This window comes from Mesoplodon bidens, assembly GCF_964165515.1.
Source record: "Mesoplodon bidens genome assembly, chromosome: 2".
NCBI classification, from domain to species: Eukaryota; Metazoa; Chordata; class Mammalia; order Artiodactyla; family Ziphiidae; genus Mesoplodon; species Mesoplodon bidens.
In genome coordinates this window covers 87,830,415-87,841,649 of record NC_138177.1, presented here as the reverse complement: position 1 = coordinate 87,841,649, position 11,235 = coordinate 87,830,415, and the positions used below count along the sequence as shown (strand labels likewise).

Below are 11,235 nucleotides of genomic sequence, written 5' to 3'. Positions count from 1 at the left end.
TATTTGGAGAATCCTTGGGGGAAGGAAGGAAGGCACTTGATTCCAGGGGAAATGAAAACTTTCTCTGTAGGAGAACCTCTCTGGATTAAAGCCACCTTAAATAGTCCACCTGAGGTCGAATTCGGTTCTTTATTTCCCTATCCAAATAAGGCCAGAAGTGGCATTTTGCTGCTCCTTTGAAGGAGTGAGGGGAGGAAGGCGTGGTTGCATTTCTGGCTCTGTTTGCCACCAGCTAGCTAATGTTTGGTTTCCTTATCTTTGGAGAGTACAATGGGTGTTGGTGCCAGCTTGGAGGCTACCTGATCTCAATCAGACTCTAAAGTCATTAACAAAGCTATCAGGAGGTAGGTCTCCACATGAGCCTGCAGCCAGAGCTTTAGGAAGAGGGCCTGGGGAGGAGGACGAACAGACTCAACCTTGGGTTACTGGGTAACCTAAGATGAACATCTTTAGTAGAGCTCCCAAATCTGCATCATCAGGGCTTATTGCTCTAACGGTGCCCCAAGAAGCAATCCCTTCCAGGTACCTGACCACACACAGGTCAGATTTTCCTTGTCTTCTGAGTCCCCTGAGATCCAGGAGTAAGACCCTAGGGTAAGGAGATGTGGATCCAGCAACTTGAGGAAGCTTCTGTTTTTAACGTTTTTCTAGAGTTGGAGGTGGGAGGATGGATTGAGAAGGAGCAGCAGAGATCTCAGCCCCTGGAAACTTGGATTAATCAACTAACATCTGGGTATTCTTTTGCAGGAATCCAGGTTTCTTGTAGGGTAAGTGGTCAAAATGACCCCTGATGGCAATTTCCCCCTGAATAGATTTTTGAGGACTTCATTCAGATTGTAGAATCAAGTACATTATTGTGTTTAGACCTTGGATTTTGGAAGCTGACCAGCTAGTTGGTCAAGTTACTTAACTTCATTAAAGTCTCAATTCTTCATATTTACAAAATAATAGTACTTATTTCCAAGTAAATCATGGATTAAGTGAGAGATAAAGCACCTAAATTGTTAGCTTTTATTATAATTTCTTCTTTCTTCACCCCACTTAATCACATTCATTTCCATGATCCCATTGCAAGCCCCATAAATGCATAGGAGCTGTGGCTTACTTCCTTTCTCTCCTCCAATCCTAAAGTCTACTACAGTGCTTTTCAGTGAGATAAAATCTAAATAGGCATCTTCTACTGGCCAAACAAAAGACACAGTCCTTGCCCTTAAGCAGTAACACAGTCTCTTAGAGGGAAACAGAAGAGTCAACAAATAAATATAATCAAGTATCTTAGGCGCCCTGACAAATGTCTAAATGGGCAAAGAGCAACGAAGCAGAGCATGTTTACTTTCAGCTTGGAGACTTAAGAGATAAGAAAAGGGTTCAGAAGCTTCCGGGTTGGTGAATGCATGGAGATTTGGGGAGAGTAACACCCTTGGAGAGGGTATGGAAGCACCTTGCCCTTTCCCCACACCTTTCCATATGCATCTCTTCCATCTGGCTGTTAATAACTGGGCTCTCTCTCCTTTATAAGCACTTGATTGGCCCCAGAGTCTTGGTAGTTCATGTGCCTGGGCTCCGGCAGAAGCCACAGACAGTCCGAGTGAGCCAGGACAAACTAAGGACTTATGCTCACTGCACAAACCACCACCACCACAACTGTGTTTGTGGATCCATTACACTTTTTGTTATCAACCTGCAGTGATCAAGAATGAAATCAAGCTGGCCAGGACTTTCAGGGACAAGCTTATGCACCAGTGTCTGTTGCAGCCCTGTGGAAAGGAGGGTCTAAGTCCAATCTCCTCTCCTTAACAGAAATAAAGGAAGTTATTGGAGTGTCCAACCAGCCACATCAGAAGTCCTAGAGAGGTTGATTGAGTGGAACTCAACAGACATGTGAACAACTATCATAAGCAAGAAGGCACAGAACCACTATTGAAAATTAAGAAATGGAACCAATTTTGTCTAGCAGGCAAAATGACTCCAGTACCCAGATAAAATAAAGCTGAGGAGGATGCATGATAAAAAAAGAGAGAAAAAGAAAGAAAGAAAGAAAAAGAAAAAGCATTCAGCAAGGACGTGTTTGAACGGAGTTTTGAGAAAAGAGAATAGGTCGGGTGTCCAAGGATATGCTTCTAAGTGTCTAAGTGTGGACTTGTGTATGGATGTGGGATGGAAGGGGTGGATGGAAGGGAAGGGTTGGAGAGCATGGGTCAGCCACCAAGCAGAGGGAGAACCCTATGCAGAAACAGGTAACAGCCTGGCTTGTTCAGGGATCTGGAAGAGGTTTGGAGTTGCCAGAGTGTGTAATGGGGGAAAGGGAGGGTTGGTAGAGCATGAAATAAAGTTACATAACTTGGTCAAGGCCAAATCACAGCTCATCTTGTAAGTCATGCTTAGAGGTTTGGACTTGACCAAGGAGCAATGAACAGCCAATAAAAGCAAGTGGCATAATCAGTTGTCTGTATAAGAGTGTTTGTTTTAGCAAAACTTTTTTCTTTAGTTGCAAAAATAATTTCTTTAAAATGGGAAAAAACTTAGAGAAGATGAGAAAAAAATCACGTATAATCTGACTACCCATACACAACTCTTAATGTTCAAGAGTGTGTCTTCCAGAAGAAAATAACGGAAAGGGAGCTAACATGTGCTGAGTACCTACTGTGTGCCAGGTGCTTTCTGGAAGTTATCTCATTTAATGTAATACTAAGGTTCCCTACTCCATGCTGGCTAGAGATAGAGGGTTGTAAGAAGGGCCACTGAGGAACTGGCTCAGCCATGCATGACTAGGTTACCTAAGATGAACATCTTTACTGAAGTGCCCACCTAATATCTGCATCACCAGAGCCCAAAGTACATACTGTACTCCATTGGGCAGACGAGATGGGACATGAGAGGGTAGGAGGAGAAGCAACTTTGGGAAGAGGAGATGAGGAGAATAAGTTCTCTTTGAGATGTCTGTGAGACCCACAGGAGAGAAATCTGGGCTGGAACTAAGCCTTTTGGTAATCGATGCTTAAATGGGAATGAAAACCTTGAGAATAGATGAATATGTGCCAGGGAGAGAGAAGAGAGAAGACCAAGAACAGAGGCCTGGGGAATGGCAAAATTTAAGAGGCAGAGCAAATGAGACCCCACTAGGGTTTGTGAAAGAAGGTCAAAGAAGAACAGGAACGAAAAACATCCTGGAATTTATAGAGCATCTAAGGTCACAGAGGCCAAGAAAGGTGAGCAGTGGAAAGATGACACAGGCTTTAGCCATTTATCAGCAGGAACTTGGCCAGAGCATCTCATGAAGGGGGTGGGGGAGCCTGAGTGCAGCAGGTGGAAGAATGGGTGGAAAGGGACCATGAGTGCAGATTATGCTTTTGGAGAGCTTGACTGTGAAGAGAAAGGACTTTTTGTTGGATTGATTTGTTTTGTTTTGAAAGACTGGAGAATACAGCATATTTTTATGAGAGAAAAGTGCCAATAGAGGTTGAATACAGATCTTGGAGAGGAGGGTTAGCCAAGGGAGCAAAGTTCTAGAGCAGTTTTCCTCAACGAAGAGCAGTCAATGTCTGGAGACATTTGGGGTTGTCACATCCAGGTTGGGGAGCTGATACCAGCTTCTAGTTCATAGAGGCCAGGGATGCTGCTCAACATCCCACAATGTACAGGACAACCCCCCATAAAACAAAGAATTATCTGGCCCAAGTCTCAATAGTGTCAAAGTTGAGAAACCCTATTTTTTTTTTAATTTGTTTGTTTGTTTATTTATTTATTTATGGCTGCATTGGGTCTTTGTTGCTGCTCACGGGCTTTCTCTGGTTGTGGCCAGCGGGGACTACTCTTTGTTGTGGTGTGCGGGCTTCTCATTGCAGTGGCTTCTCTTGTTGCAGAGCATGGGCTCTAGGCGTGAGGGCTTCAGTAGTTGTGGCTCACAGGCTTAGTTGCTCTGTGGCATGGGGGATCTTCCAGGACCAGGGCTCGAACCCATGTCGCCTGAGCTGGCAGTCAGGTTCTTAACCACTGCGCCACCAGGGAAGTCCAAGAAACCCTATTCTAAAAGGAGAATAAACATATTAAGAACACAAGCAGGGGCTTCCCTGGTGGTGCAGGGGTTGAGAGTCCTCCTGCCGATGCAGGGAACACGGGTTCGTGCCCCGGTCCGGGAAGATCCCACATGCCACAGAGCAACTGGGCCCGTGAGCCATGGCCTATGAGCCTGCGCATCCAGAGCCTGTGCTCCACAACGGGAGAGGCCACAACAATGAGAGGCCCGCATACAGAAAAAAAAAAAAAAAAACACAAGCAGTAGGACAAGCTGCCATCTGATATCATCAAATAAATATTTATTGAATAAATAAATGAACTAAAAGTTCCATCTGGAAGCCCTATAACTTAAACAGGGCATGAAGAATTTGAATACTATATATCTCTGTGGACTCAGAGGTAAGATACAGGCTCATACTCCAAGTTTTGAGTAAAATGACGCTGCCTAGAGAACCAAGGAAGTCTTAGAAGATGGGCATGGCAGAAGGACATTGACATTTATTGTCTGCTGTATGCCAAGCACTGTATATAGTTTTATGACTTAATATTTACTACACTCCAGTGAGTGAGGTAATAACTCCATTAACTAAGGAAGAAACAGACTCACAAAGATCAAGTTAACTTGTCCAAGGTCACCACTCTAGTAAAAAAGGGTACCAAGATTTAAACCCAGTTCTGTCTCACTCTAAAGTCCCAGTTCTCTCCACCACGCTATGCTGTCTTCATGCTATAACCAAATCAAGTGACATCTTAGCCTTCAAGGATGAGCAGGACTTCAACAAAGAGAGGAGAAGAGAAGAATAGGGGCATTCCAGGTGTTGTGGAGCATGTGTAAAGGGCCTGTGGTGTGAAACAGCCTAGATGGTGAGGCCATGTGACTGAACTAAATGGAACACAACCAGGGCAAGGGTGAAAACTGGCACAAGGGGTAGATGAGTAGTGTGGCCACCACACAGCTAAGTCATTTCCAGAAGTAAGCGGTTCTTTTTTTTTTTTTTTTTTTTTTGCGGTACACGGGCCTCTCGCTGTTGTGGCCTCTCCTGTGCAGGAGCACAGGCTCCAGACGCGCAGGCTCAGCGGCCATGGCTCACGGGCCCAGCCGCTCCGCGGCACATGGGATCTTCCTGGACCGGGGCACGAACCTGCGTCCCCTGCATCGGCAGGAGGACTCTCAACCACTGCGCCACCAGGGAAGCCCAGCAGTTCTTAATTTTAGTCTTTCCTGATGCTATTCAACCAGCTAGAGACTCCTCATTCTCTGTTTTACATGGTTTTTCTTTTTCCCAGTACTAAATTTTCCTTATTCCAAGCACAGAGGTATCTATATATTGGTTTAGTGTTTAGTAAATCTTTTCATTTTCTATGACAGCAAAAATGAACTATGCAACTTACAAATCCCTTGACTAGACACTCATTTTACAAGGAAAAATGATCTATAGATTAACTGGGGGAATTTTAGCACCTGTTAAACAGCAGTAGGTACACAATTGCCCAGAACGTAAAACCAAGGCTGTCAGGGAGCACCTCCATCTTGTTAACTGTAATGACAGATAAATGTCATCCTCTGCTCAGGCTTTTTAATAGTTTCTTAAAAAATAAAAATAAGTACTCAGTTGTACTTCCTAAGGCATTTCCTGTTTACAGGGTGTGTGTTCTAGCAGCTGTGTTAGAAAGTGTGACCTAAGGGCTTTTGGATCAAATTATCCTTTGAAGCTACTAGATGCCAAGCTAGGGGATTACTCCCACCCAGGCCAGAGCCTGGTCTACTGGCCCCGATCCTGGAAGTGCTGGGTTCCTGGCTCCTACAGTCATATAGTCCTGTAATGATGGCAAGGGGATGAAGGGTGCATGGAGGTCTGGAGTTTACTCTGTCTTCATGGAATGTATCATTTAATTGGAAAGGCAGGAAAAAAAATGATATTCACAAAGTATTTTTCAGAGATTCCTGTGTTTCCCAGTCACAGAGAAGAGGTTTCGAGGCACAGGTCACTGCTGGTCCTCTAAACTCTCCCTCTCTCACTCACCCCCAATGTGTTTCCCTGCTCTGGAAAAGGGCAGAAGGGCAGTTTTTGTCCCAGGCTGCTGAACACATGCCCAATTATTCTCTGGGACAATGAGTCCACTGGTGATAGGTAAATGTACATGCTTACAAAAAGAAAAAACAATCCCTCTTTAAATAGTCGATTTAAACACATTTTTTACTTTTAGGCCACTAATTCACTAATTACCATTTCAGTAAAAATTACCTAGCCAGCCTGAAAGAAGTGAATCTCATTTCACACAAAAAGAGGTGAATTCATAAAGATGTTCATTGCAGCATTATTTACAATTGCAAAAACCTGAAAACACCCTAAATCTATAATCACAGAATAGGTTTAAATAAACGTATGATATATTCACAGTGAGATATTATACAACTATTAATAATTATACTTAAGAGTGTTCATGGGCTTCCCTGGTGGTGCAGTGGTTGAGAGTCCTCCTGCCGATGCAGGGGACACGGGTTCGTGCCCCGGTCCGGGAAGATCCCATGTGCCGCGGAGCGGCTGGGCCGGTGAGCCATGGCCGCTGAGCCTGCGCGTCCGGAGCCTGTGCTCCACAACGGGAGAGGCCACAACAGTGAAAGGCCCGCGTACCGCAAAAAAAAAAAAGAATGTTCATAACATAAGAAAATGTTTATATAATAATGTTGAATAAGCAATTGTTTACACAACTGGTATCTTAACTGAGAAAAACATGTATAGAGAAAGGATCAGGAAGCTTGGTCCAGTGCTTTGGATCCACTTCCATCCGTTCCTTTTTTCAAAAGTTTTTTTGATTTTTATTTATTTATTCATTGGCCTCACGGCATGCGGGATCTTAGTTCCCCAACCAGGGATCAAATCCATACCCCTGCATTAAAGCACGGAGTCTTAACTACTGGACCTCCAGGGACGTTCCCACTTCCATCAGTTCTTATAGTTGCTTGTTCAGACCCCAGCAGTCAAAGTGGTGAAGCAGATGGAGAGAAAGTATACTTTTCAGGAAGCCATCAACATGCAGGAGATAAACTCAGAGTAGTTGACTTCTTAGCCACGTGGTGTGGGCCTTGCAAACTGATCAAGCTTTCCTTTCATTCCCTCTGTAAAAAGTATTCCAATGTCATGTCCCTTGAACTTGACATAGATGTGGATGACTGTCAGATGTCGCTTCAGAGTGTGAAGTCAAATGCATGCCCACCTTCCAGTTGTTTAAAAGGGACAAAAGGTGGGTGAATTTTCTGGAGCTAATAAGGAAAAACTTGACGCCACCATTAATGAATTAATCTAATCCTGTTGTCTAAAAATATAACCAGCCATTGGCTGCTTACAACTTGTAAGGTTTTTATTTACAAAAAAGAAAGATCAGAAGGATGAATAACATGATACACTATGGATTGATTTTACTATGAAAAAAGGGTAAATCTTTCCAACACGGGAAACTCTTAAAGATAAAAGGAGCCTCAAAGAGGGGAGGAGAGAGGAATAGGGTCTCTCCTACTGTCTCTACATCCTCCTAATGCCTTTAGAGCGACTCATTTATAAATAGGGAATAATTTATAACTGACTAGTGTGACTGGTGACCAGAATGCCATTATTTAGTAAGAATAGAAACAGTAGCAGCTATTATAACCAAAACAAACAAACAAAAAATTTTTTTGAGAATCTTATTTGGTTAAAGTACTCCAACTGCTGGCCATAAAATTCTCACCATAAGAGTCTGCAGTTTTCCACTGCAAAACTAGAAATTTCAGTACCTTTCATCGTTATTTTCACACTCTGTACTATATTTTCTTGCCAATATTAGGAACTGTGGATGGTAAACAACGAGCTGGCTTCTCTGACAGCATGGAGCTGAAGGAAGGGGAAGGAAGTGATAACTCTCCAGTTACTCCACGGTGCTTTCATCAGTTGGACAGGATGGATACCACCACTGTCCTTGGTTTAATTGTGCCTTTCAAGTTTGGACACCTGCTTTCCTTAACTATCCCAGCTCCAGGGGAGGGCTAACAGTAAGCAACTTAGTTTTTTAGGTATTGAAAAAATATGTCACATCAAATAATAGATTGCTATCTAAATCTACTTTAAAACTGCCTTATATGTCTTGAAATTTTCTTGACAAAAAGAAAAAGGGAGGGCTTCCCTGGTGACACAGTGGTTGAGAGTCCACCTGCCGATGCAGGGGACACAGGTTCGTGCCCCGGTCTGGGAGGATCCCACGTGCCGCGGAGCGGCTGGGCCCGTGAGCCATGGCTGCTGAGCCTGCGTTCCACAATGGGAGAGGCCACAACAGTGAGAGGCCCACGTACAGCAGAAAAAAAAAAAAAAAAAAAGGGACACTGAGATTGTGTGCTCTATGAAATAGTTAAACCATAAAATCAGCAAGGCCAGTGATTAAGGGGATTAAATTGATACAGATGATGGGCATAAATCAGAAACGTGTTGTCAAAGATTTGTAGTTACTAAACCTGTTTATCCTCGTTCCAATAGGAAAAAAAAAAAGCAATCATAGGGTTTTTAATGGAGGTCTGGGCCATTAAGCCATTATGTAATTTTTATCTTTTCTTGCTCCCTTGCCAGAAGACTCAATAATATCCCCTGTAGTAAATAGATTTCCTCTGCCTCTAACAAGCTGTGTGGTGCAATCCTGGGCCAGCTACTTACCTCTTGAGACTCAGTTTCCTCATTTGGAAAGGAGGGAATTTGTTCTTATAGGTCTGACATTCTGTTTCTCTAAAACAAAATGTTTAGATAGTTCTAGGACATTCATTCTAAGACACATTTAAGACACATCATCATTTTGTGTTTCACTAAGAAAAAAAAAATCTTGCCAGCTAAACGCTGACACAATGTCTTAACCATAACCCTATGACCAGGAATCTGTCACACCAGGCTCTCATGACTTTGAAATATGGAACAATTCTCCCTGCCTTCAATTGTATTGCTTGGCTTATTCTAGGCAATTCTTTTGTGTATATACCAGTAACAAAACATAACACAATTTTATTTGCTTGTGGGTATTTTTTCTTTCATGGGTCCCATAAAACACTTGGTTCTTGTTTTTTGCAATAACATATGGAATTGTGGTAATTTCTCCAATGGTAAATATATGCTTCACTAATGTCAGATTCATGTCCCACTATTTTCATGCCTTCTGCAAATACAATCACTTTTCATTTCAATGTCAAATGAAAGTATAATTTTTTGTAATTTAAACGGCAACCAACTCAACATGTTATTACCAACAGTGTACTTAACTGAAGTACTGACAACATGAACAGCTATAAGTAAGTTTGAGCCTGGGCAGATCATGACAACTACATCATGGCTACAGCCTGGCTGACATCAGTGTAAGAAGTATCCCAACTGATTTCAGAGATATTAAAAAATTGGGAGGAGGGCGGGAAAAGTGTGTTTCAGAACTGATGAATTGAGATATGTCCTGTTCACCCTGGTGATGGGGATCTGGAACAGAGTAAATGTTTAATAAATATTGTTTGGTTGTTGAAAGATTGGAATGAAAGGAGGAATGAACAAACAAGTATCTAATTGGGAAAGCTGCAAAGGCACCTCACTTACTGCCTTCTTTCAGATTGTTTTTTATTTGGTGGCAAACTACCACCAATGTATTATTCTCTGTACTTAAAATATATTTGCTTGAAATACATCATTAAAAGAGTTATATACTGGGCTTCCCTGGTGGTGCAATGGTTGAGAATCTGCCTACCAAGTCAGGGGACATGGGTTTGAGCCCTGGTTCAGGAAGATCCCACATGCCACAGGGCAGCTAAGCCCATGTGCCACAACTACTGAGCCTGTGCTCTAGAGCCCGCGAGCCACAACTACTGAGCCTATGTGCTGCAACTACTGAAGCCCATGCACCTAGATCCCATGCTCCACAACAAAAGAAGCCACTGCAACGAGAAGCTTGCACACCGCGACAAAGAGTAGCCCCCGCTCGCCGCAACTAGAGAAAGCCCACATGCAGCAACGAAGACCCAACGCTGCCAAAAATAAATAAATAAAATAAATTTATTTTTTTTAAGTTATATACTATCCTTAAGGAGTTGAAACCTTGTTACCATGTTAGATAAACAAAAACTTCAATATCAAACCAAATATGATAATTTATAGTAATTTTTGCTCTGAATCACCAGAGCTGGCTGGTATTATGAATCTCCCAACCTTCACCTAGGACTTGGAATCTGGTTCACATTCTGTTTTTTTCCCCTACTACCTCTCACATCTCTATCAAACTGTGAAACTCTAATGTTCACGTGGAAGACTCGTGTCACGTGATCTTACATGCCCTTGACTCCTCAATACCAGTGACCTTGCCTTCCTATCCTCACCAGCAGCCACCTCCCAGCCCTCTTCTTCCTGATCCGTGTGTTTCAACCATTCTATAACATTCTACCTATTCTATTCAATCTGTCATTCCTCTCAACAGCTCTTTCACCCTTTGTTTTTCCCAAACCCTCAAGATCTTCACTTTCAGCAAATCATCTTACTTTCCATCCTATGAGAAAATTAAAAGCCATCAGGATGGAACTCCCTGAGCTCCCTCCCCAGAACCTAAAAACTAAAAACACTTATTCTACCCTTTCCTCCTTCTCTCCTGTTTCAGGGTGACTTCTTCTCCAGTTCAAGGCTAATCCCTCCATCTGGTCTCTGCCTCCGCCTCAGGAAACTCTTACTCTGTTAATCATCACTTTCATCTCATTTATTCTAAGCTTCCCCTTCACTTGATCTTTCCTGACAGCATATAAATATTTTCATCTCTTCTTTCTTAAAAAACAACTTTTACTCGTCCACACACTCCTCCTCTCTCTTAGCTCTAGCTTTTTCTCTTTCCTTCAAAGCCAAGTTTGTAAAGTCTACCTATTATTATTGTCTGCACTTTCATCTCCTAGTCACTTGAAAGTCTACTGCAATCTGCAATCTGGGAAACATCCTTCCTATACCAATAAAATTGTTCTCTAAGCTTACCAGTGACTGCCATGTGGTCAACGGTATCTCACCTTACCTCTCTGCAGACATTAATACTATGGAATCTCCTTCCTTGACATTTCTTCCCCTTTGGTTTTTATGACACCATTCTCTCCTCCTTTTTCATATTTTCTCTGTTTTATTCTTTGACCAGACAGAAGAAGTCTCTGTCTTCAGCCTTTTGCTCTTCCGATCTACTGACGAAATCTCT

The 11,235-nt window shown here is 42.6% G+C and overlaps 1 pseudogene across 1 annotated transcript; it reads left to right on the top strand.

Moving 5' to 3' along the window:
- The first annotated feature begins 6,703 nt into the window (after positions 1 to 6,703).
- LOC308612594 (thioredoxin-like) lies at positions 6,704 to 7,326 on the top strand (annotated as a pseudogene). Its single transcript has 2 exons — positions 6,704 to 6,733; positions 6,979 to 7,326. The product of its transcript is annotated as a thioredoxin-like (transcript).
- The last annotated feature ends 3,909 nt before the right edge of the window (positions 7,327 to 11,235 follow it).